The 26,315-nt window shown below is 53.0% G+C and overlaps 1 long non-coding RNA gene across 2 annotated transcripts; it reads right to left on the reverse strand.

Annotated features, from left to right (window-relative positions):
• Positions 1 to 17,537: 17,537 nt before the first annotated feature.
• Positions 17,538 to 26,042, reverse strand: LOC144326357 (uncharacterized). Of its 2 annotated transcripts, none has more exons than XR_013391487.1 (2): positions 25,974 to 26,042; positions 17,538 to 17,953 (listed from the first exon to the last, which is right to left on the reverse strand). It is a non-coding gene; the product is annotated as an uncharacterized LOC144326357 (long non-coding RNA). The 2 variants fall into 2 exon arrangements; XR_013391488.1 differs by lacking the exon at positions 25,974 to 26,042 and adding an exon at positions 25,810 to 25,934.
• Positions 26,043 to 26,315: the final 273 nt, after the last annotated feature.

Here is a 26,315-nt window from a genome sequence, read left to right on the forward strand (position 1 = left end):
CAGTAATACTAAAAGGAAAGGGAGTTCATGATGGCTGGGAGTCTGTTAAGAGGGAGATAGTAAAAGCACAACTTCAGGCAATACCAATGAGACAGAAACATGGAAGGTGCCTAAAGAAGCCAGGGTGGCTATCTAAAGAACTTTTAACTGAGTTAAGATTAAAAAAGGATGTGTACAAAAAATGGAAAAGGGGCAAATGACCAAAGAGGAATTCAAACAAATAGCCAGCACATGTAGACAGAAAGTCAGAAAAGCTAAAGCACAGAATGAACTCAGGCTTGCTAGAGAGGTTAAAAGCAACAAAAAAGGCTATTATGGGTATGTCCGTAGCAAAAGGAAGAACAAAGAAACAGTGGGGTCACTCAGAGGAGAAGATGGTGAAATGCAAACAGGGGACACAGAAAGGGCTGAACTCCTCAATGCCTTATTTGCCTCAATCTTCTCCGATAAAGAAAACAATGCCCGACCTGAAGAATTTGGAGCAAATGATTCAGCCGAGGAAACACAGCCCAGAATAACTAGTTTAGATGTATTCAAGTCTCCAGGGCCAGATGAACTGCATCCAAGAGTATTAAAAGAACTGGCAGATGTGATCTCAGAACCACTGGCAGTCATCTTTGAGAATACCTGGAGAACAGGCGATGTCCCGGCAGACTGGAGGAGGGCAAATGTTGTCCCTATTTTCAAAAAGGGGAAAAGAGAGGACCCAAATAATTATCACCCAGTCAGTCTGACATCAATACCAGGGAAGATTCTGGAGCAGATCATTAAGCAAACAGTCTGTGAGCACCTAGACAGGAATGCTGTGATCACCAATAGTCAGCATGGATTTCTGAAAAATAAGTCATGTCAGACTAACCTGATCTCGTTTTTTGACAGAATTACAAGCCTGGTAGATGAAGGGAACGCAGTGGATGTAGCCTACCTTGATTTCAGCAAGGCATTCGACAAGGTGCCCCATGATATTCTTGTAGAGAAGCTGGTAAAATGCGGTCTTGACTATGCTACCACTCAGTGGATTTGTAACTGGCTGACTGACCGAACGAACCCAAAGGTTTCTCTTCATCCTGGAGAAGAGTGACTAGTGGGGTGCCACAGGGTTCTGTCTTGGGCCCGGTCTTATTCAATATCTTTATCAACGACTTGGATGATGGACTCAAGGGCATCCTGATCAAATTTGCAGATGACACCAAACTGGGAGGGGTGGCCAACACCCCAGAGGACAGGATCACACTTCAAAACGACCTTGACAGATTAGAGAACTGGGCCAAAACAAACAAGATGAACTTTAACAGGGAGAAATGTAAAGTATTGCACTTGGGCAAAAAAAATGAGAGGCACAAATACAAGATGGGGGACACCTGGCTTGAGAGCAGTACATGTGAAAAGGATCTAGGAGTCTTGGTTGACCACAAACTTGACATGAGCCAACAGTGTGACGCGGCAGCTAAAAAAGCCAATGCAATTCTGGGCTGCATCAATAGGAGTATAGCATCTAGATCAAGGGAAGTAATAGTGCCACTGTATTCTGCTCTGGTCAGACCTCACCTGGAGTACTGTGTCCAGTTCTGGGCACCACAGTTCAAGAAGGACACTGACAAACTGGAACGTGTCCAGAGGAGGGCAACCGAAATGGTCAAAGGCCTGGAAACGATGCCTTATGAGGAACGGCTAAGGGAGCTGGGCATGTTTAGCCTGGAGAAGAGGAGGTTAAGGGGTGATATGATAGCCATGTTCAAATATATAAAAGGATGTCATATAGAGAAGGGAGAAAGGTTGTTTTCTGCTGCTCCAGAGAAGCAGACACGGAGCAATAGATTCAAACTACAAGAAAGAAGATTCCACCTAAACATTAGGAAGAACTTCCTGACAGTAAGAGCTGTTCGACAGTGGAATTTGCTGCCAAGGAGTGTGGTGGAGTCTCCTTCTTTGTTTTTTTTAAAAATAATATTTATTATCTGTCAGGGTTGCTTCCCGATCCCAGCTCACAGAGGATCACGCTAGCCAACGGTCATTAAGTAAAAGTCTTTATTGAGTTACAGTTTCCATTCTCAAGCTGCTGCGTGCAACTCTACGTCTAGTAGCTAGACCGGCGAAGCTCCGTCTGAATCTCCGCCCCTCGTACACCAACTTAATATCCTAGCCCTGCTCCACCTTTTCCGCCTGACTGTTCTTCTCTGGGTCCCTCTGCCCCCCTGGGTCTCTTCCTTCCGGGATTCTTCTGACGCTGACCCCCCGGACCCTCCTGTCTCCTTGCGCCGGGCTTTAGGACCCGGCTCCCTTTCCGGGCTGCCTACTGCGTCGCCTTCCTGTGCATTTGAACTTGGCGCGCGCGCCCAGCCTTCCACCTTCCGTCTAACCGTCTCTTCGCTCCCAGATGGAGGTGTGGCCACTCCTGACTCGTGCCCTCCCTCCTGTTGTGAGCTGCCAGCGCTTGCCCCCTGGCTCCCTTCCTCTTCTCTGTTCTCTGGCGGTGACGCTGGTCCCGATCTCCAACTGCTCTCCTCTGAGTCCCCTCTGGCTCTATCTTCCTGGGGTGCCCCCCTAAACTCCCCCCTTGCCCTGGCCACTGGTGCTCCTTTCTGTGAATCCTCTGATTCACTGGAAAGGCTCGGAGATCTCGGGTCATCGTCATCGCTCATCTTTTCTTCTGCCTCCTCCCCTTCGCTCTCTGTTTCCTCCCTTGCCCTTGCCTCTGCTCCTGAACCCCTGACATCCATCCCCCCCTCGAAGCCCCCCACTCCCCCTTCCCCTCCTTCCGGTGCTGGAGTTGGGTGCTGCTGTGTCAAGGGAACGAATGTCGGGTACCGTTCGCTTCCCGTAGCGGGCCTCCTTCCGAAGTCTTCCGGTTCTTCCTCCCTGCTCTCGTCGACGACGGTCACCTCTGCTTCCATCTCTGTGCCGCCGTGCTCGAAACCAGGGTCGTCCCCGAAAACGTCCATGTCCGTCTCTCCCTCACTTCCTCCTGGCGGCGTTGCTCGTCCTGGACCTTCTTGCCACTTCCTGCGCCACTGCTCCTCTGGTCTGTCGTCCCACCAATACGAGGGTTCTGAGGCAGATCCCGAGGGTGACCCCTCCGGGGAACGGACGTCTCGTGTCGGGTCCTCGTCCGAGTCGAACCCCCGGAACGTGCTGGCCGAAAGCGTGGGTGTGAAAAGCCAGTCGTCGAAAAAGTCTGCTGGCATTGGTCTATGTGGGAAGAGGGCATGAAACTCGTCTTTGAGCAGAGGTTCGTCCAAGGCGTAGCCCGGCACCCAGCTGTTCGCACTGGCCGGGGTGCCCTCCTTGGCGAGAAAGTATTCTACCCCTTCTTCCCCCCATCTGGAATCCAAAATCTCTGTGACTTCGTTGATGCGCTCCTTCTGTGCCCCTCCTGCGCGCCCTGTTCTGTCTCTGACCGGACTCGGCGCCGTTCCAGGTTCCTGAAACCTGTGCGGTGCCTTGTAGGGAGTGAGCACCGATCTGTGGAACACCGGATGCATTCTGGAACCTTCCGGAAGCGCCAGCCTGAAGGCCACCGGGTTGATCTGCTCTTCGACTTGATAGGGCCCCAGTTGCTTATGCCCTAGTTTCTTCTTGGCCAACGACCTGGCCGGCACTGCGTGGGCTGCTAACCAGACCCAGTCTCCCACGTGGAGCTCTTCGCCAACCCTTCTACTTTTGTCCGCTTGTACTTTGTATGCGTGCTTGGCCAGCTCCAGGTGGCGCCTCAGCTGATCGTGGACTTCCTGCAGCTCCGACGCGAACGCATCTGCCGTCTGCGGCTCCCCCTCCCCCAGCCTTTCCAGTCCCGGAAAAGTTCTGGGGTGCCTCCCGTTGTTGGCGAAGAACGGCGTGATCCCCGTGGACACGTGCTTCGTGTTGTTGTAGGCGAACTCGGCGAGCGGCAGGTAATCCACCCACGTCGCAGGCTGTTGATTTGCATAACACCTCAAGTACTGCTGCATGATGGCATTGACCCGCTCGGCTTGCCCGTTGGTCTGCGGGTGTCTCGCCGACGCCAGGTTGATCTTGACGTTCAGGAAGCCCATCAGCTTCTGCCAGAAATTCGAGATGAACTGCCGCCCCCGGTCGGACAGAATAGACCGTGGCAGACCGTGAACCTTGAACACGTGGTCTATGAACAGTTTGGCGGTTTGCTCCGCCGTGGTCACCTTCGCACACGGAATGAAATGTGCCATCTTGGAAAACAGGTCCACCACCACCAGCACTGCCGTCTTGCCCCTCGAGCTGGGCAGATCCGTGACAAAGTCCAGGGCCACTCTCTCCCAAGGTTCGACCGGAGTTTGCAGCGGTTCCAACAGTCCGGCCGGCGGTCTATGCACTGGCTTCGCCCTCTGGCAGGTGTCACACCTCGCCACGTAGTCCGCGACCTCCCCTCTCATTCCAGGCCACCAGAAATCCCTGGCGACTAATTCCACCGTCTTCTCCTTGCCGAAGTGCCCAGCCGTGGGCGCGTCGTGCAGCTGCTGCAGCACCTTGGCGCGAAGTTCGTCTCCCGGCACGTAGATGGCCCCTTTACGGATGAGCAATCCATCTCTTAGCTGGAAACCGTCGGCCGCTGCCTTGCCCCTTTGCACCTCTGCCATCTTTGCTTGTGCGAAGGAGTCCCCCTGCAACGCTCGTCGCACCGCCTCCAGGTCCACGGTTGCCGCGGCGCACGCCCACACTGTTGGTGCGAAGATGTGCATGGCGGCCGCTGGCGTTGCGTCCTCCAGATACTGTGGCTTACGAGAGAGAGCGTCCGCCATGATGTTGGTGTCCCCCGGGACATACTCTATTCGGAAGTCGAAGTTCGCAAAGAACTCAGCCCAACGTATCTGCCTCTGGTTCAGGAACTGTGCCGTGCGCCAGTGCTCTAGGTTCTTGTGGTCCGTGCAAACCTGCACCGTGTGCTTGGCGCCGATCAGAAAGTGCCTCCACGCCTTGAACGCTGCATGAATGGCCAGCAACTCCCTGTCCCATATGGTGTAGTTCTGCTCGGACTTGCTGAGCTTCCTGGAGTAAAACGCTCCCGGTCGCCACACCCCTTGCGGGTCTTTCTGCAGCAGGACCGCCCCCACGGCTCTGTCCGAGGCGTCTGTCTCCACCCTCATCGGCTTGCTGGGGTTGACGTGAAGCAGCTGCTCTTCCGACGCGAAGAGACGCTTGAGTGCCTGAAAGGACTGTTCCGCCTGCTCTGTCCAAATGAACTTCTTTTTCTTGGAGCTAAGCGTGTCAGTGATGGCCGCCGTCTGCATAGCGAAGCCCTTGATAAACTTGCGATAGAAGTTCGCAAAGCCGACAAACCGTTGGACCTCCTTCCGGTTGCGTGGGCTCTTCCAATCCAACACCGCTCGAACCTTGGCGCTGTCCATGGCGAGCCCCTTGTCAGACAGCTTGTAGCCCAGAAAATCCACCTCCGTCACGTCAAATTGGCACTTCTCCAGCTTGGCGTAGAGCCTATGTTGCTTTAGCCTGTTCAGCACTTCCTTGACGTGTTTGTCATGCTCCTGTTGCGACTCCGAAAAGATCAGGATGTCATCTAAGAAACAGACGCACGTCTTGTAGAGAAGTCCCGCCAACACGTGATGCATGAATGCTTGAAAAACGTGGGCGCCATTTTGCAATCCAAACGGCATAACTCTATATTCGTAGGTCCCCAGTGGCGTGAACATGGCTGTTTTCCACTCATCTCCCTCCCGCATGCGAATGAGGTTGTACGCCCCTCGCAGGTCCAACTTGGTGAACACTCTGCCCTTCCGCACCTTTGCGAGGAGGTCGTCAATTCGGGGCATGGGGAAGTCCGATGGCTTAGTCACACTGTTCAAGATCCTGTAATCCACTACAAGTCTCTTTTGGGGCGTATCCCGCTTCTTAACGAAGAACACCGGACTGCCTCCCGCTGCCTTGGACTCCCGGATGAAACCGCGCTCCAAATTATGATCTATGAACTCCTTGAGTTCTTGCAGTTCGTCCTCTGACATGGAATACAGTCTCCCCTTAGGCAGCGCCGCTCCTGGCAGCAGGTCAATCTTGCAGTCATATGGCCTGTGAGGTGGTAGCCGGTCTGCCTCCTTCTCGCAGAAAACTTCCAAAAATTCTGCGTACTTGTGGGGAATCGCTTGCAGCGTGCCTAGCAGCAGCTGTGACTCCTCTTCCTCTCCTTCCTGCCTGGGCACGATGCAGTGTTCAGCACAAAAAGAAGAGCCGAAGGTCAGCTGCCTCTGGTACCAAGCCAGCGTTGGGCTGTGCTTGTCCAGCCAACTCATGCCCAACACAATGGGCGTGTCCGATAATTGAGTGACGTTGAAGCTTATGACTTCTTTGTGATTCCCAAGTCGCATCACCATTGGTGGCGTTTGCTGCACCACTTGCCCCCCTAGCAGCTCCCTGCCGTCCACCGTGACAACCTGCAGGGGCAGTGTGGCCGGCAGCAACTGTATAGCATGCTTGTTGACAAAGTCCTGCCCTATAAAGTCCGCATTGCTGCCTGAGTCAATGGTGATTGGCACGTCCATGGTGATGCCATTGGGCAGCTGGAGCGATGCGGTGAGCCTCACCACTGGTTTGGGCGGGAGGGGGTTCACGGGCTGTAAAATCTCTGGGGACTGCATCATTAACCCGTCTGGCTGGGCCCCAGTGCCTCTTCCTCCAGCCAGACTGCGTCGTTTCCCTGCTGTGGTCCTCCTTGCTGCGTTGCTGCAGTCACCATTGCTGAGGCTGCAGTGAGCTTGTTGAGCCTCTGGGGACACTCTTTCGCCATATGCCCTGGCTCCTCACAAACGTAACACTTCCTGTTCCCTCTAGGAGGCTTCGCTTTCACTGCTGCTGGTGCTAGGGCTCTGGTTGCTGACTGAGCCCTGGCACCTCCAACCTCCATAGGTTCAGCTCCTCCTCCTGGCGGAGGCGTGGATTGCGTACGCGCTGCTTCTCTGGGAAAGAAGGAGGAGCCCCTGGCTGTTTCGCGCCCTCCACGCCCTTCGTCCCTGCTCCACGGACGTCCTTCCAGCCGCACCCCCACTGCCAGCGCCCTCTGCACGACCTCCTGGGTGGTCCGGGGCCTCTCCCCCCTCGCAATTTCATCTTTCACAGAGCTGTTTAATCCCTCCCAGAACAGGTCTCTTACAGGAGTCGCATCTCTGTCCCATTCTAGGGCACTTGCCAAGGCGAAAAAGCGGGCATGGTACTGCCGTACGCTGGCCCTTCCCTGTTTCAGTCCATGAATCTGTTGCCGAGCAAGATCCACGTCAATGCTTGATAAAAAACACGCATCCATCGCTTTAATAAAGGCATTCGCATTTTGGAGCGCCGGATCATTATCCCTCCACAAATTGCGCAGCCATGCTCTGGCATCCCCATGCAAATAAGACATGATGAATCCCACTTTCTCTTGCTCATCTCTAAAATCTTTACTCAGCAGTTGCAGTGCACACAGTACGTCTGCTTTAAAATTGGGATACTGTTGCAGGTTCCCATCGAAGTGAGAGACCAGACCGCCTGTGCGTCTCCCCAACCCAATCCCCTCTGGTTTGGGTGTCTGTTGCCCTTGCTTCGTAAGCACTTCCAACCTGACCTGGAGATCCCTGTAGGCGGCAGCTGCGTCCTCCTCTCTCTTCCTGGATGCGAGAGCCTCGGCATTCAGCTGTGACACTGCTTCTCTGAGTTCCGCTATCTGCTGTTCAGCCGTCATGTCGGCTGCCGTTCGTGAGCTCGCTAGTAGGCACCTGCTTCTCTCCTCTCCTCGAGGCTGTAGATGCCCACAATTCTATGAGACGGAGCTTACTGTCAGGGTTGCTTCCCGATCCCAGCTCACAGAGGATCACGCTAGCCAACGGTCATTAAGTAAAAGTCTTTATTGAGTTACAGTTTCCATTCTCAAGCTGCTGCGTGCAACTCTACGTCTAGTAGCTAGACCGGCGAAGCTCCGTCTGAATCTCCGCCCCTCGTACACCAACTTAATATCCTAGCCCTGCTCCACCTTTTCCGCCTGACTGTTCTTCTCTGGGTCCCTCTGCCCCCCTGGGTCTCTTCCTTCCGGGATTCTTCTGACGCTGACCCCCCGGACCCTCCTGTCTCCTTGCGCCGGGCTTTAGGACCCGGCTCCCTTTCCGGGCTGCCTACTGCGTCGCCTTCCTGTGCATTTGAACTTGGCGCGCGCGCCCAGCCTTCCACCTTCCGTCTAACCGTCTCTTCGCTCCCAGATGGAGGTGTGGCCACTCCTGACTCGTGCCCTCCCTCCTGTTGTGAGCTGCCAGCGCTTGCCCCCTGGCTCCCTTCCTCTTCTCTGTTCTCTGGCGGTGACGCTGGTCCCGATCTCCAACTGCTCTCCTCTGAGTCCCCTCTGGCTCTATCTTCCTGGGGTGCCCCCCTAAACTCCCCCCTTGCCCTGGCCACTGGTGCTCCTTTCTGTGAATCCTCTGATTCACTGGAAAGGCTCGGAGATCTCGGGTCGTCGTCATCGCTCATCTTTTCTTCTGCCTCCTCCCCTTCGCTCTCTGTTTCCTCCCTTGCCCTTGCCTCTGCTCCTGAACCCCTGACATTATCATTTCCAAAAAGTACAAAGCATATATCAAAAAAACATAGAAAGCACACACCATCATAATAAAAGAAAAAAAAAACGAACAAAAATTCCACCTTTTAAACCTCCTTTTCAGTGACATCTTATCTTGACTTCCCCACACCTCCCCTTCTTGTATTCCACTTCCACTATTTTGTCCAGCAAATTTTTAACCTTAGTGTCTGTCAGGGGTGCCTCAGGTCCCAGCTCACAAAGGACCAACGCCAGTGTCTCTTTATATACAAAGGTCTTTATTGAAGTTCATTGTTGGTTTTACATCCGTGGCGCGCATCCCTACGTCTGTAACTTTAGACCGTTGAAGAGAGAGACTCATGGAATCTCTCGGGTCACTGTCATACCCTCCTAGGCTCCCCTCAGATTCCTCCCCTTCGCTCTCCAACTGCTCTTTCCCCTGTGGCTCTGCCCCTGAGCCCCTGACAGTGTCATAACCGTATATTATTAATTAATACACTTCTTTATAATCAATTTTAACCATTGTTTCATTATATTACATCAATTTAAACAGTAACTTTTAAGTTGTATGAAAAGATGAAAAGGCAAAAGAGTACAGAAAACAGAAAAGAAGAAAGAAATAGCAAAAAAGAGTACTATTCCTAAGGTTGTCCCTGGTTCCCATCCACGAATTCCCCATTTTAGAAATAATAATTGACGTAAAAAACATTTTAAACACTGCATAATGAAACAGGCCCCCTTTGGGCTCCCACACCCTCCTTTTCCCTCCCCGGTTTCAGCCCCAAACCAAGAGCCATTAATCTATCTTTTAGCCTGGTGCCCTTACGTCCGAGGCTCTCAAGTCCTTTTCAGTCCCTCTCGGCCAGCTTCTTTCGAAATCTCTTATATTAAATCCCCAAATTCGATAAAGGACTTTCTCATTCCTCGCAGTAATTCTTTCAGCCAGGGCTAGTTGTTCAAAGGTGAAGCTCCAATTCTGTTTCTTAAGTTCATACATCCCAACTAGCCCAGCTATCACTCTGGTCGGGTTCAAAATCATCTTGGTAGATCTTCGACTTTCCTTTGTCTTCTGTATCTTTTCGGTCGCCCCTTGTTTAGCAAGTATCATTTCCTCCTTTTCCTTCTTTAATTTCTTTTCTTGTCCAGCTTTTGGTTTCTTTTCTTGTCCGGCTGCCCATGTTTTGAGCATCAAGCCCTTTTCCATCTCAATAGCTACATTTTCTGTTGATTTCGACTTTGTAGGGCTTGTAGACAAAACATGACCTTGCTCATAGATCTCTCGCAGCTTTCCCACGAGAACGACCAGCTCTTGCAACTCAGCTCGTATTTCCCGACCAATCTCCATTCTTGTAATGTCCGTGAATCCCCTCTAGAGGGATTCTAGTTACTTAGTATTCCTTTCACTTCCGAACCAAAAGTCAATTTTGTTTGTAACAGTCTTCCTTTACTTTCATTACTTTATAACAAAATAACCGGCTAGAATTAGAACTTTCAGTTTTTTCGAGCTTTGACAGCTAATTTGACAGCTGTCAAAAGCTTCCTGTAAATCCTCAACAGGCTCTTCTCACGGGTTACTCCCGGTCCGGGAAAAGTGGTACTTGATCCAAACACATAAACTCTTGCCCTCCAGCACAATATCTTAGTCTCTTTAAATCCGTGGAATTAATATGTCACCAAAACGTAGCAAACAACTCTTCTCACAACCTTAGTTGGCAGTTCCTTGCTGTTAAACTGTTTACAATGGGGGGGAGATGGACCTCCTCTTTTCACCTCCCCCGCTCGTACCAAATCCAAAATGAAGTAATTTAAATTCAGTTCCAAATTACTCACGGGTTGTTGATTTTGAGTCCGAATTTTAAAAGGAAGAAGCCGGATGTCAGGGGTTCAGGAGCAGAGGCAAGGGCAAGGAAGGAAACAGAGAGCGAAGGGGAGGAGGCAGAAGAAAGGATGAGCGATGACGACGACCCGAGATCTCCGAGTCTCTCCAGTGAGTCGGAGGATTCACAGAAAGGAGCACCAGTGGCCAAGGCAAGGGGGGAGTTTAGGGGGGGCACCCCAGGGAGATAGAGCCAGAGGGGAATCAGAGGAGAGCAGTTGGAGATCGGGTCCAGCGTCACCGCCAGAGAACAGGGAAGAGGAAAGGAGCCAGGGGGCAAGCGCTGGCAGCTCACAGCAGGAGGGAGGGCACGAGTCAGGGGTGGCCACACCTCCATCTGGGAGCGAAGAAACGGTTAGACGGAAGGTGGAAGGTTGGGCGCGCGCGCCAAGTTCAAATGCACAGGAAGGAGGCGCAGTAGGCAGCCCGGAAAGAGAGCCGGGTCCTAAAGCCCGGCGCAAGGAGACAGGAGAGTCCGGGGGGTCAGCGTCCGAAGAATCCCGGAAGGAAGAGACCCAGGGGGGCAGAGGGACCCAGAGAAGAACAGTCAGGCGGAAAAGGTGGAGCAGGGCTAGGATATTAAGTTGGTGTACGAGGGGCGGAGATTCAGACGGAGCTTCGCCGATCTAGCTACTAGACGTAGGGTTGCACGCAGCAGCTTGAGAATGGAAACTGTAACTCAATAAAGACTTTTACTTAATGACCGTTGGCTAGCGTGATCCTCTGTGAGCTAGGATCTTGAAGCAACCCTGACAGTAAGCTCCGTCTCTCGTATTGTGGGCATCTACAGCCTCGAGGAGAGGAGAGAAGCAGGTGCCTACTAGTGAGCTCACGAACGGCAGCCGACATGACGGCTGAACAGCAGATAGCGGAACTCAGAGAAGCAGTGTCACAGCTGAATGCCGAGGCTCTCGCATCCAGGAAGAGAGAGGAGGACGCAGCTGCCGCCTACAGGGATCTCCAGGTCAGGTTGGAAGTGCTTACGAAGCAAGGGCAACAGACACCCAAACCAGAGGGGATTGGGTTGGGGAGACGCACAGGCGGTCTGGTCTCTCACTTCGATGGGAACCTGCAACAGTATCCCAATTTTAAAGCAGACGTACTGTGTGCACTGCAACTGCTGAGTAAAGATTTTAGAGATGAGCAAGAGAAAGTGGGGTTCATCATGTCTTATTTGCATGGGGATGCCAGAGCATGGCTGCGCAATTTATGGAGGGATAACGATCCGGCGCTCCAAAATGCGAATGCCTTTATTAAAGCGATGGATGCGTGTTTTTTATCAAGCATTGACGTGGATCTTGCTCGGCAACAGATTCATGGACTGAAGCAGGGAAGGGCCAGCGTACGGCAGTACCATGCCCGCTTTTTCGCCTTGGCCAGTGCCCTAGAATGGGACAGAGATGCGACCCCTGTAAGAGACCTTTTCTGGGAGGGACTAAACAGCTCTGTAAAAGATGAGATTGCGAGGGGGGAGAGACCCCGGACCACCCAGGAGGTCGTGCAGAGGGCGCTGGTAGTGGGGGTACGGCTGGAAGGACGTCCGTGGAGCAGGGACGAAGGGCGTGGAGGGCGCGAACCAGCCAGGGGCTCCTCCTTCTTTCCCAGAGAAGCAGCACGTACGCAATCCACGCCTCCGCCAGGGGGAGGAGCTGAACCGATGGAGGTTGGAGGTGCCAGGGCTCAGTCAGCAACCAGAGCCCTAGCACCAGCAGCAGTGAAAGCGAAGCCTCCTAGAGGGAACAGGAAGTGTTACGTCTGTGAGGAGCCAGGGCATATGGCGAAAGAGTGTCCCCAGAGGCTCCACAAGCTCACTGCAGCCTCAGCAATGGCGACTGCAGCAACGCAGCAAGGAGAACCACAGCAGGGAAACGACGCTGTCTGGCTGGAGGAAGAGGCACTGGGGCCCAGCCAGACGTATTAATGATGCAGTCCCCAGAGATTTTACAGCCCGTGAACCCCCTCCCGCCCAAACCAGTGGTGAGGCTCACCGCGTCGCTCCAGCTGCCCAATGGCATCACCATGGACGTGCCAATCACCATTGACTCAGGCAGCAATGCGGACTTTATGGGGCAGGACTTTGTCAACCAGCATGCTATACAGTTGCTGCCGGCCACACTGCCCCTGCAGGTGGTCACGGTGGATGGCAGGGAGCTGCTAGGAGGGCAAGTGGTGCAGCAGACGCCACCGATGGTGATGCGACTTGGGAATCACCAAGAAGTCATCAGCTTCAACGTCACTCAATTGTCGGACACGCCCATTGTGTTGGGCATGAGTTGGCTGGACAAACACAGCCCAACGCTGGCTTGGTACCAGAGGCAGCTGACCTTCGGCTCTTCCTTTTGTGCTGAACACTGCATCGTGCCCAGGCAGGAAGGAGAGGAAGAGGAGTCACAGCTACTGCTAGGCACGCTGCAAGCGATTCCCCACAAGTACGCAGAATTTTTGGAAGTTTTCTGCGAGAAGGAGGCAGACAGGCTACCCCCTCACAGGCCATATGACTGCAAGATTGACCTGCTGCCAGGGGCGGCGCTGCCTAAGGGGAAACTGTATTCCATGTCAGAGGACGAGCTGCAAGAACTCAAGGAGTTCATAGATCATAATTTGGAGCGCGGTTTCATCCGAGAGTCCAAGGCGGTGGGAGGCAGCCCGGTGTTCTTCGTTAAGAAGCGGGATACGCCCCAAAAGAGGCTCGTAGTGGATTACAGGATCTTGAACAGTGTGACTAAGCCGTCGGACTTCCCCATGCCCCGAATTGACGACCTCCTCGCAAAGGTGCGGAAGGGCAGAGTGTTCACCAAATTGGATCTGCGAGGTGCGTACAACCTCATTCGCATGCGGGAGGGAGACGAGTGGAAAACAGCCATGTTCACGCCACTGGGGACCTACGAATATAGAGTTATGCCTTTTGGATTGCAAAATGGCTCCCACGTTTTTCAAGCATTCATGCATCACGTGTTGGCGGGACTTCTCTACAAGACGTGCGTCTGTTTCTTAGATGACATCCTGATCTTTTCGGAGTCGCAACAGGAGCATGACAAACACGTCAAGGAAGTACTGAACAGGCTGAAGCACCATAGGCTCTACGCCAAGCTGGAGAAGTGCCAATTTGACGTGACGGAGGTGGATTTTCTGGGCTACAAGCTGTCTGACAAGGGGCTCGCCATGGACAGCGCCAAGGTTCGAGCGGTGTTGGATTGGAAGAGCCCGCGCAACCGGAAGGAGGTCCAACGGTTTGTCGGCTTTGCGAACTTCTATCGCAAGTTTATCAAGGGCTTCGCTATGCAGATGGCGGCCATCACTGACACGCTTAGCTCCAAGAAAAAGAAGTTCATTTGGACAGAGCAGGCGGAACAGTCCTTTCAGGCACTCAAGCGTCTCTTCGCGTCGGAAGAGCAGCTGCTTCATGTCAACCCCAGCAAGCCGATGAGGGTGGAGACTGACGCCTCGGACAGAGCCGTGGGGGCGGTCCTGCTGCAGAAAGACCCGCAGGGGGTGTGGCGACCGGGAGCGTTTTACTCCAGGAAGCTCAGCAAGTCCGAGCAGAACTACACCATATGGGACAGGGAGTTGCTGGCCATTCATGCAGCGTTCAAGGCGTGGAGGCACTTTCTGATCGGCGCCAAGCACACGGTGCAGGTTTGCACGGACCACAAGAACCTAGAGCACTGGCGCACGGCACAGTTCCTGAACCAAAGGCAGATACGTTGGGCTGAGTTCTTTGCGAACTTCGACTTCCGAATAGAGTATGTCCCGGGGGACACCAACATCATGGCGGACGCTCTCTCCCGCAAGCCACAGTATCTGGAGGAAGCAACGCCAGCGGCCGCCATGCACATCTTCGCACCAACAGTGTGGGCGTGCGCCACGGCAACCGTGGATCTGGAGGCGGTGCGACGAGCGTTGCAGGGGGACTCCTTCGCGCAAGCAAAGATCTCAGAGGTGCAAAGGGGCAAAGCAGCGGCCGACGGTTTCCAGCTAAGAGATGGATTGCTCATCCGTAAAGGGGCCATCTACGTGCCGGGAGACGAACTTCGCGCCAAGGTGCTGCAGCAGATGCACGACGCGCCCACTGCAGGGCACTTCGGCAAGGAGAAGACGGTGGAACTAGTAGCCAGGGATTTCTGGTGGCCTGGAATGAGAAGGGAGGTCGCGGACTACGTGGCGAGGTGTGACACCTGCCAGAGGGCGAAGCCAGTGCTTAGACCGCCGGCCGGACTGTTGGAACCGCTGCAAACTCCGGCCGAACCTTGGGAGAGGGTGGCCCTGGACTTTGTCACGGATCTGCCCAGCTCGAGGGGCAAGACGGCAGTGCTGGTGGTGGTGGACTTGTTCTCCAAGATGGCACATTTCATTCCGTGTGCGAAGGTGGCCACGGCGGAACAAACCGCCAAACTGTTCATAGACCACGTGTTCAAGGTTCACGGTCTGCCACGGTCTATTCTGTCCGACCGGGGGCGGCAGTTCATCTCAAATTTCTGGCAGCGGCTGATGGGCTTCCTGAACGTCAAGATCAACCTGGCGTCGGCGAGACACCCGCAAACCAACGGGCAAGCAGAGCGGGTCAATGCCATCATGCAGCAGTACTTGAGGTGTTATGCAAATCAACAGCCTGCGACATGGGTGGATTACCTGCCGCTCGCCGAGTTCGCTTACAACAACACGAAGCACGTGTCCACGGGGGTCACACCGTTCTTCGCCAACAACGGGAGGCACCCCAGAACCTTCCCGGGACTGGAAAGGCTGGGGGAAGGGGAGCCGCAGACGGCAGATGCGTTCGCGTCGGAACTGCAGGAAGTCCACGATCAGCTGAGGCGCCACCTGGAACTGGCCAAGCACGCATACAAGGTACAAGCGGACAAACGCAGAAGGGTTGGCGAAGAGCTACACGTGGGGGACTGGGTCTGGTTAGCAGCCCACGCAGTGCCGGCCAGGTCGTTGGCCAAGAAGAAACTAGGGCATAAGCAACTGGGGCCCTATCAAGTCGAAGAGCAGGTCAACCCGGTGGCCTTCAGGCTGGCGCTTCCGGAGGGTTCCAGAATGCATCCGGTATTCCACAGATCGGTGCTCACTCCCTACAAGGCACCGCACAGGTTTCAGGAACCCGGAACGGCGCAGAGTCCGGCCAGAGACAGAACAGGGCACGCAGGAGTGGCACAGAAGGAGCGCATCAACGAAGTCACAGAGATTTTGGATTCCAGATGGGGGGAAGAAGGGGTAGAATACTTTCTCGCCAGGGAGGGCACCCCGGCCAGTGCGAACAGTTGGGTGCCGGACTACGCCTTGGACGAACCTCTGCTCAAAGACGAGTTTCATGCCCTCTTCCCACATAGACCGATGCCAGCAGACTTTTTCGACGACTGGCTTTTCACACCCACGCTTTCGGGCAGCACGTTCCGGGGGTTCGACTCGGACGAGGACCCGATACGAGACGTCCGTTCCCCGGAGGGGTCGCCCTCGGGATCTGCCTCAGAACCCTCGTATTGGTGGGACGACAAACCAGAGGAACAGTGGCGCAGGAAGTGGCAAGAAGGTCCAGGCCGAGCAACGCCGCCTGGAGGAAGCGAGGGAGAGACGGACATGGACATTTTCGGGGACGATCCAGGTTTCGAGCACGGCGGCACAGAGATGGAAGCAGAGGTGACCGTCGTCGACGAGAGAAGGGAGGAAGAACCGGAAGACTTCGGAGGGAGGCCCGCTACGGGAACCGAACGGTACCCGACATTCGTCTCCTTGACGCAGCAGCACCCAGCTCCAGCACCGGAAGGAGGGGAAGGGGGAGTGGGGGGCTTCGAGGGGGGGATGGATGTCAGGGGTTCAGGAGCAGAGGCAAGGGCAAGGAAGGAAACAGAGAGCGAAGGGGAGGAGGCAGAAGAAAGGATGAGCGATGACGACGACCCGAGATCTCCGAGTCTCTCCAGTGAGTCGGAGGATTCACAGAAAGGAGCACCAGTGGCCAAGGCAAGGGGGGAGTTTAGGGGGGCACCCCAGGGAGATAGAGCCAGAGGGGAATCAGAGGAGAGCAGTTGGAGATCGGGTCCAGCGTCACCGCCAGAGAACAGGGAAGAGGAAAGGAGCCAGGGGGCAAGCGCTGGCAGCTCACAGCAGGTGGGAGGGCACGAGTCAGGGGTGGCCACACCTCCATCTGGGAGCGAAGAAACGGTTAGACGGAAGGTGGAAGGTTGGGCGCGCGCGCCAAGTTCAAATGCACAGGAAGGAGGCGCAGTAGGCAGCCCGGAAAGAGAGCCGGGTCCTAAAGCCCGGCGCAAGGAGACAGGAGAGTCCGGGGGGTCAGCGTCCGAAGAATCCCGGAAGGAAGAGACCCAGGGGGGCAGAGGGACCCAGAGAAGAACAGTCAGGCGGAAAAGGTGGAGCAGGGCTAGGATATTAAGTTGGTGTACGAGGGGCGGAGATTCAGACGGAGCTTCGCCGATCTAGCTACTAGACGTAGGGTTGCACGCAGCAGCTTGAGAATGGAAACTGTAACTCAATAAAGACTTTTACTTAATGACCGTTGGCTAGCGTGATCCTCTGTGAGCTAGGATCTTGAAGCAACCCTGACACCAGCGCTCTCCGGCAAATGGCATGCGGCTTCACTCGGCAGGGGAAGCAGAGGACTCACAGCACCACACCGCTCCCCGGCACCCGTTCCGTAGCCTTTAAAAAGGCTCCTTCGTGAATCGGGAGGGCGCTAACGGTGCCCGCTGAGTCACCACGTCCACGAGCATTCGCGCCCGTGGTTTTTAAGGGTCCCCGTGTCGCCGGCACGGCAAGACCCAGCCCCCACCGAGCAGATTCCCTCCGGAGCTCGGAGGGAATCCGCCATTAGCCGATCGCGCTAACCCGGAAGTCCTGGAGTCTCCTTCTTTGGAGGTCTTTAAGCAGAGGCTTGACAACCATATGTCAGGAGTGCTCTGATGGTGTTTCCTGCTTGGCAGGGGGTTGGACTCAATGGCCCTTGTGGTCTATTCCAACTCTATGATTCTATGATTCTATGATTCTATAATTTGTAAATCACATTTGCACCCCCAACCCCCCACTCCGGTTTTAGCCTTATTCACTTATTTGGTCTTCTGTTCTTGCTCAAATACTATGTGGTATCTGGCCACCCTACTACAAAGTAGTACTACAAAATCACACATTACAAAGATCACTAATTTTCTATACTGTGTATAGAGATTTATTTATTTGGAACATTTGTGCCTCGCTGTTCAGCCAACAAGGCCACCAGACAACTTAAATGCAATCAAAGCAAGATGGTCCCTACCCACAGGCAAAGGGGGCAGGGAGGGAAGAGGAATATCAAATCTCAGTCACAAATCACTAAACAGTTGTTCCTATGTTGACCAGCTGGCACAGTTCAGGGGCTGGAGGTGCCTGAAGGAGCTGGACCTCCAGCAAAGCTCTCCCACTGATGGCTGCCCCAGATAACAGTTGTGGGGAGAGGAGGCCTGAGGGAGCTGTCCTGTCACAGCAGAGCCAGTGGAGGGAGCTCTGCTTCACAGCTCTCACGGAAGTACTGTAGTTTGGATACTACGGGCTCCTCTGCAAAGCTGAAAGCAATTGCTCTGTGAAATAAATAAAAAATTCAGTGTGTAGAAATCCTTTCACTATGTGTCTGTTTTGTATTTAAAGCTTCACAGCCACCAAGTGCTAATCAGCTTGAAGTCTTTCATAACATTATTGATATAAGTAAAGAAACATCTCATGTGGGAAAAATAGACACAATATTTCCTTAAGAATTAAAAATTCCAGCACTCTCCATATGCAGCAGAATGAGGTGGCCAAATGGACCATACTACCTCAAGCTACAGGTGAGGAATAACACTTCTATGCGTAAAAACCAAAGCCTAGCACATCATAGAGAAGGTACTTGTCAATTAAAAAAGCTAGCCTTTCCCCTGCTTTGCTGGCTTTCTAGTTGCAGGGAACTTTTAGTGTGTGAAAGCAATTTTCCATTGCTGCTCTTGCAGTTTATTTGACAGTTTCAGATGGCTTTGTGTTGTTGTAAACAAAATCTGCCCTTATTCCTTTATGTATTGGAGAACCTTGTAGGTTCTCCATCGGTAGGAGAAAATAACAGAGGCCAACCAGAGAATATTGAGAAGCAAAGCAGCTAGTAAGCCTGATCTTTATTAAACTGTTGCAACAGGGTGCTCCCCCCACACGCAGGAGAGAGGAGGAGGACCGCAAACAATGTGTGCTTGCCATTTTGAAATTCCCTTCCCTGGAGCTCAAGACCACCCCCACAAACATCATACCTACATCACAGAAAAGGAAAATTTCTACAATAGAAATTTGAATGTTGTTTTTCCTGTCTGCCAGGTTATCTGATAATGCCTTATCTGATTGCCTTTCCTGGTAGTCTGGCCATTCCTTTGAGATGGTAATTACCCAATTCCTGAGACAATGGGAAGCAAAGACAGACCACTGAATACGTAACAGTGAAAATACATTATTCCTTTCCACTTGGGATAATCTTGCCATAAATGCCCAAAACTAGCCTGACTAAGGAGTGGTGGAGAGGTATACTTCTGAATATTCAATAATTCTATAACATTTGCAGTATCAGATTGAGGTCTGCTGCTTCACATCAACAACCTGAAAGGATTTACTCCATGACTTTATACTTTCCTTAATGGTAAATATTAAGTAGGGTAGACAAATTGCAACATTGAGCTATTGTAGTTCCCATGCCAATATTGTAGTTCCCCATTTCAAATTCCTTCTTGCTCCCTGTCAGTGGAGGCTCGTCCTTAAGGGGGACTGGGGCACTGCTCCACCAAGCTCAATTGTTTCTTGGCTGTCCTCCAACAGCCTGCTTCTTTCTTACATCCTCTCTAGGGTTGGCATGAGCAGTGAGCTCCTTCCTCCTCAGTCTCAGGGCTGCCTTTGCAGAACTCAACAAGGGGGGAGGGGCATGCCCCACATGCCCCTGTCCAGGGGAGGAGAGGGGCAGGGAAGCTGCTGCTCAGGCTCCTTGAGTGCGCCAGGTCAGACATGACCCGGAGGCGGAGCTGCTGCTGTGACTGGGAGCGAGGTGCACTGCAGCCACCCACCCTCCTGCTCTCTTCCCTGGGTCAGGCCTAACCTAAGGACAGAGCTGTGGCCAGCAGAAGCACAGCAGCTTAGGTCAGCTCCTTCTCACGTGGAGCCAGGCACCAATGAGGGAGCCTGCTGTGGGGGCACCTGTTTGTGCCCCCTGACACAAATTTGTGCCCCCACGGCCCACACATGCTACACTTCTGGGTGGGGACAAAACCAGAGTTACTGTAGTTGGCTTCATCCATGGGCGTAGCCAGGATTTTTGTTAGTGGAGGCAGGCCTTTTGTTAGGGGGTCAGAACCTCAGTTAGCTATGTATTTTTATTTAGTTGGCCCCCCTTGGCCACATCCATGGCTCCATCTATCATAACATTTTGGAAATGCCCTGACCCACCCACCCCAACACTGGTGTTGATTTTCTGAGATATCAGGCGCTCAAGCACAAGTCAAACATAAAGAATCGCTGCTGTTTCTTTTTGTGTAGCCTGTTTAGACTGGAAATTTGCCTCAGTTTTTTATTCTCTAAGGCAGTGTTTCCCAACCGGTGTTCCGCGGCACACTAATGTGCCGCGAGACCTTGCCTGGTGTGCCGTGGGAGGGAGGCGGGCGAGTCGGGCGACGAGAGGCGGGGCGGCGGCGGCGAGGATCCGCGTCGAGCCGGGGGCGGCTCCGCGGTGGTGGTGCCGCGGTTTCTCTCTCCATTCTCCCCTCACACACACACACAGGAAATAACACAGGATCAGCTGACAGGACCCGGCCAATGGGGCGGCGGCGGGGCAGCGCGCGCAAAAGGGAGGAGCGCGAGACAGCGGACGAGGAGGAGGCCGGCCCAAGCCGGCGCACCCCAAGCCGGCGCACGCGGGCGCCCCTTTGGAGCTGATGAAAAAAATCTCGAGGCACACCATCATTACAGCCCCGTGACGTCAGCGCGCAGCGTCACGCCGGGAGGGACACACGAAAGTGTAAGTTTCAATTTTTTCCCCTCCCCCTTGCCGGGGAACCTCCAAGCTTTGGGGGTGGGGGGGAGGAGGCAGCAAAGCGAGGGACTGAGGGACTCCTCCAACTCCTCCTCCTGCTCGTCCACGGCCGGGTAGAGCCGCTTGAGGCGCCGCTTGAGCTCCTTCTCCTGCTCGTTCAGGGCCGGGTCGCCGCCGTGAGCGGAGGCGGCGTGGGGGACCCCGCAGGTCAGGGCGAGGCGGCTCGTCAGCTGCCACGACAGGAGCAGGGCAGGCGGCGAGGGGGTGGCTGGGTGGGGGAGATCCCCCTCGGATCTGCTCCCTCTCAGGCTCGGTCGGCGCTGTCACGAAGCGAGACGAGGCTGGAAGGCGCCGCTCTCCTCCTCCCTCCGCAGCAAGCGTGGCCTGGCGCGAATCAAATCGCCGCTCCTGTCCCGTGCGCTCAGGTGGGCAGCTCCAAAGGGGCGCCCGCGTGCGCCGGCTTGGGGTGGCTGCCCAAGCGCCTTCTCTCTCTCGCCTCCTCCCACGAGTTCGGGGTCAGCCTCCCGCTCCTCCTCTGCTTCCTCCTGCCAGCCGCCGGGGTCTTTGGTCGCCGCAGCCTCCCGTCCAAGAAGCACCTTCGCCCAGGCAAGGACTCGCGCGGAGCTGGCGAGCGCCGAGGGGTGGGGCTTTCGCGCCCGCCTCCCGAACCAGGAGGGCCGGGTCGCCGCCGTGAGGGAAGGGCGCCGGGGCGCTGCTGCTGCTGCTGCCGCCGCCGCTCCCAGCAGGCATGGGCCCAGCTGAGGCGGCGGCTGTTGTGGTGGTGGTGGCGATAGCGGGCGGAGGAGGGGGCGGCGGCGGGGCCGAGGTGGCCGGCGGCGGCGGGGGAGGCGGCGGCGGGTGGAGCAGGAGGGCGGCCGAGGCCAGTGAGGGAGTAGGGTTGCCCGGGGCTTGAGGAGCCGTCGCCGGGAGTTGCTGCTGCTGTTGTTGCTGCTGCTGCCCGGACATGCCGGCCTCCTCCTCGTCCGCTGTCTCGCGCTCCTCCCTTTTGCGCGCGCTGCCCCGCCGCCGCCCCATTGGCCGGGTCCTGTCAGCTGATCCTGTGTTATTTCCTGTGTGTGTGTGTGAGGGGAGAATGGAGAGAGAAACCTCGGCACCACCACCGCGGAGCCGCCCCCGGCTCGACGCGGATCCTCGCCGCCGCCACCCCGCCTCTCGCCGCCCGACTCGCCCGCCTCCCTCCCACGGCACACCAGGCAAGGTCTCGCGGCACATTAGTGTGCCGCGGAACACCGGTTGGGAAACACTGCACTAGAATAATAAGATGAAAGCTGGAGGTGGGGTTCGGGGTGGGGTTAGTCTTTCTTACAAACATGTAAGTACTGTATGGATGCCAAGCAGAAGAAGAAGACAAGCGTTTCTGTGGGGGAGGGAGTTTATTGACTGCTCAGATATAAGACTCACAACATCATTTTATAACCAAAGAAAGTGCCTTTATGTGACCATTAAATCAAATCAACTGGAATTACCCGTATATTCACAGAAAGCCTTTAGCAGAATCATTTCCTGTCCTCTGAATCCAACTGGAAGTGTTGGGCGAGCCGACTGCATAATCAAAAAGGCCAGTAAGTTACTGTGAGACAAACAGAGGAAGCTGTGTTCCTTTTCAAATCTGTCTGTCAACAGTCACACACACCAAGCAAAAGCCACCCATAACAGACGTTTTCCTTGATAAATGGGAGAACTGTCTGATAATCAACAACCATATAATTTTATCCAGTAGTATTAGTTTGATCTGACGGAAACTGCACATTTCCCGAGAAGCACTGAAAGAATGCTTCATTTAACTACAAACCCCCAAATCTGGGATCCCATCAAAACTAATGTTTGGTAAAAGTTTTGCAGCAAAACCCCCACATTTTGTAACACCCCATAAACAGAGTAATTGATACATCAAACCGGGGTTCATAATTAATATCAAAAACCCATCATTGTCCGGTTCACTCCAAACTGGTGCCAAAGTCTGGCAAAAGTTTTGTAGCATTTTGCCAGACATTGTAGAATTTTTTTAGCATTTTGCCCGACAAACCAAGTAAGTGACAGGGGTCATAAGGTCACCCCAAAACCCAACATCGCCTGATTCACTCCAAATCAAGGCCAAAGTCTGGCAAAATGTTTGCAGTAAAAACCGCATGTTTTGCAGTGCCCCCCAAACGGAGTGGTTCCTAGCACATCAGGAGGAAGAGTCAAGACAACCAAAAGTGGATAAATAGGTTGTATTTATTAAATATAACAACTTGAGGATCGGCAAAACTAGTCAGATTCGACCAATGTAACCAAATCAAATTGTCTGGGCAGGTGTGCTTGTTCACCTCCACCCACAAACACACAAGTGCTCAAACAGAGCTCTTTGCAGATCCTTAAGAACCCAACCCAAATCAGAAAGATGTCACAACCCAAATCAGAAAGATGCATACCACCAGGTCTATACAACTGTTGGGCACAGAACATAATTCTGCCATGAGGGATATAAGCACCCACATTTTCAAACACAAACATCGTTGTAGAATGATTAGCTTTGTGTCTTGCCCATCCACCTTCTTAGGAAGGCTGCCCCCACTCCATAAGCACCTCTACAACATTCCAAACCAAACTATGAAAAGCTCAGGGATGAGGAAGCACAGCTGATGGAGATATTTAGTGATCTCAACTGAATTTACCTCACCAGATTGTTATCCCCAAGATGGATGACCAGAATGTCAGGGTTAGGGTTAGGGCTAGGGCAGGGGATAGGTGGACGTTCAGGGTTAGGGTTAGTGCCTGGGGTTTTTTTCCCCATGCTTTTTAAGCTTCTAATGATATTGCTTCATTTTTATGAGACTGGATAATTCCCAAAAGTAAGCAGACTACCTGAAACGTAGCAAAACTAAGAGAAATGTTGTCAGGGGCTCAGGAGCAGAGGCACAGGGGAGAGAGGAAATGGAGAGCGAAGGGGAGGAATCTGAGGGCAGCGGAGGGCAGAATGACAGTGACCCGAGAGATTCCATGAGCCTCTCCAGTGAATCAGAAGATTCCCAGAAGGGGGCGCCGATGGCCAGGGCAAGGGGGGTCCCAGGGGGGACACACCAGAAGCAGGGGGCCAGCGGAGACTCCCAGAGCAGTAGCTGGAAATCAGGACCAGCTTCCCCACCGGAGCGTAGTGGGGGGGAAGTGTCCCATAGGTCAGGGCCAACGTCTCCTCCAGCAAGCAGGGAGGAGGAGTCAAGCCCAGCTAGCATTCCCGAAGAGGGGAGCAGTGACAGGAGCAGCATAACGGTCAGAAGGAAGGTGGCAGGCTGGGCGCGCGCGCCATGTTCAAATGTGCAGGCGAGCGGGACAGCAGGAAACCAGGATTGGGAACCAGGTCCTAAAGCTCGCCGGAGGGAGGGGGAGGACTCGGGAGAGTCAGCGTCGGAAGAGTCTAGAAAGGGGAAAGCCCCGACGGACAGGCGGACCCAGAGGAAAAGGGAGCAGAGGAAGAGGTGGAGCAAGGCTAGGGTCTTGAACTGGTGCCTGGGGGGAGGAGATTCAGATGGAGCTTTGGCGGTCTAGGTTCAAGACGTAGAGCTGCGCGCCGTGGCTGTAAATGAGAGACTGAACTTTAATAAAGACTATTTAATATAACAACGGACTGGCGTTGGTCCTCTGTGAGCTGGGACCTGAGGCAGCCCTGACAAATGTGAAAACCAAAAGTGAGATACCAGAAACCCAACAAGGAAGGAATTCATGAAAAAGGAAAATTGCCAGACAGAGACTTCAATCAAATCATTACCAAATTCACCAGAATCCCAAAACCAATTGAAAAGAAGCAGAAATGTGAGAAGCAGAAGAAATACCACCAGAAACCCCCAACAAGAGGGAAAAAGTAAATTGCGCAGAAACCCCAAAGCCAGTTAAACCTTAGTTTTGCATGGTGTGGGGTGATTTCGCTTTTCCCTGAGATGTTTACTGCGTGGGTTTCTTGTGGTTCTATTCAACTGGTTTTCTCATCTTTTGTGGATGTGGTTTGTTTCTGTTGTTTCTTGTTTGTTTTTGGGATTATGTTGAATTTTTTCTGTGGTTTTCGTTTCATAGATTCTTTTATATAAATTACGATTGTGAAATATACTCAGAGTCTTGTATGTATTTCATGCTCTTTATTGCCCCCGCCCCCCAACCTCATGCTTTTATATACATTATTTACACAATGAGTACCGTCTGACTGGCTAACTCTGCTTCCCTCTTGGAGCCTGATTGGCCTGCAGGAAAAGACCAATCTGTTGTTGCATTCTAGGATCCAAGGTTAGTACATAACAGATTGGGTGCTGGATTGATGGTGAGTTTGCTTCCTTTCTAGGTTTTTTGGGTTTTGCACCTTTGAGAATATTAATTTGTATGAGATCTGATAATCCCAAGAATAAAAGGAAAACCACCAGAAATGAAGCAAAACCACCAGAAATGACCATTCCAACAATGAAGTCAACCACTAAAAACACAAAAACCTACTGAAAAGAAGCAGAAGAACCATGTAAAAGCAACATCAATGGAAACTGGCAAAGAAGCCAACTAAAATCCCAAACAAAGCAGATTCACCAGAAACCCCCAAAGCATTCAAAAGTATTACCACCAGAATACAAAAACAAGAAAACTTCTCAAAAGAAGCAATAAAGCAAAAGTCCAAAAAACAAGCTAAACCAATGGAAAAGAAATGAAGCCAGCTGCAAACGAAGCACATTCACCAGAAACCCAAGACTAAGTGAAAACTAGTATGCTATGTTGGTTAATTTCTGTTGCTTGAAGTGCTTTTGGACTCCCATAAATTGCATGCTTGTTGAGTTTCTGGTTTTGCTTTTTAAAAACTGGTTTCCAGTTTCTTGTGGCCTTGCTTTGTAATTGGTGGCTTTACTGCTTCTTTTTTGTTTTCTGCTGGTTTGTTTAATTTGGGGTGGTTTTGCTTTTTTTTTTTTTTTGCATTTAATTGTTTTGCTTCTTTTACTTTGAATGGTTCTGCGGTTTTGGGTGAGATTGTTTCTTTTCCATTCATTTGGCTTGGTTTTCATGTCTCCTGGTTTTGCCTCATTTTGGGAATATTTCTTGGTTTTTGTGCTTCTGGTGGTATTTCTTCAATTTTATGACATAACCAAGCCAAAACACCAGAAACACAGAAACAAATCATAAAGAAGCAGAGGGTTACAGTGAGAGTTGGGTTTGAGTTAGAATAGGATTAGGAGTTAGAGTTGGGGTTGAGTTACGGTAAGAGAAGAACAGCAGAAGGAGAAATTTAATTTTATTACTTAGGGTTAGGGTTAAATTAGCAATATAATTTTATTATTTATACTCCACCCAAGTCACTAGTGGCCGCTTTCAATAAAAGGTAAAAACATGAGCGCACTCTAAGTGAATGCTCATGAATGTAGAAACTCTTACTTCCCATAGGATTCCCAAAGAAGACCTGGGAATTGTAGCTCTGAGCTTCTTTGCAGAGGGTTGGACTAGATGACCCTTGGGTTCCCCTTCCATCTCTACTAGGATGCTCCCTGTCTCACTCTCACTCTCACACACTCCTTCTCTCCTTTTCATGGCAGTTTCACCTTTTTCTGCACTCCTAGTTCGGAAGGGCGGAAGAGGCTGTGCTGCCGCCATGTTGGGCGAGGGCAGGGGTACCGGAAGGACGTGCCACCGGAGGAGAGGCATGAGCACAGGAAGGGGATGGAAACGGGCGGAAAAGCTGTGCTGCCGCCATGTTTGGCGAGGGTAGGATTACCGGAAGAGGTGCCAGCGGAGGAGAGGCAAGAGGACAGGAAAAGGAGGGGAAAGGGCGGAAGAGGCTGTACTGCCGCCATGTTTGGCGAGGGTAGGATTACCGGAAGGAGGTGCCAGCGGAGGAGAGGCAAGAGGACAGGAAGGGGAGGGGAAAGGGCGGAAGAGGCTGT

The sequence above is a fragment of the Podarcis muralis genome, chromosome W (assembly GCF_964188315.1).
Source record: "Podarcis muralis chromosome W, rPodMur119.hap1.1, whole genome shotgun sequence".
NCBI lineage: Eukaryota > Metazoa > Chordata > Lepidosauria > Squamata > Lacertidae > Podarcis > Podarcis muralis.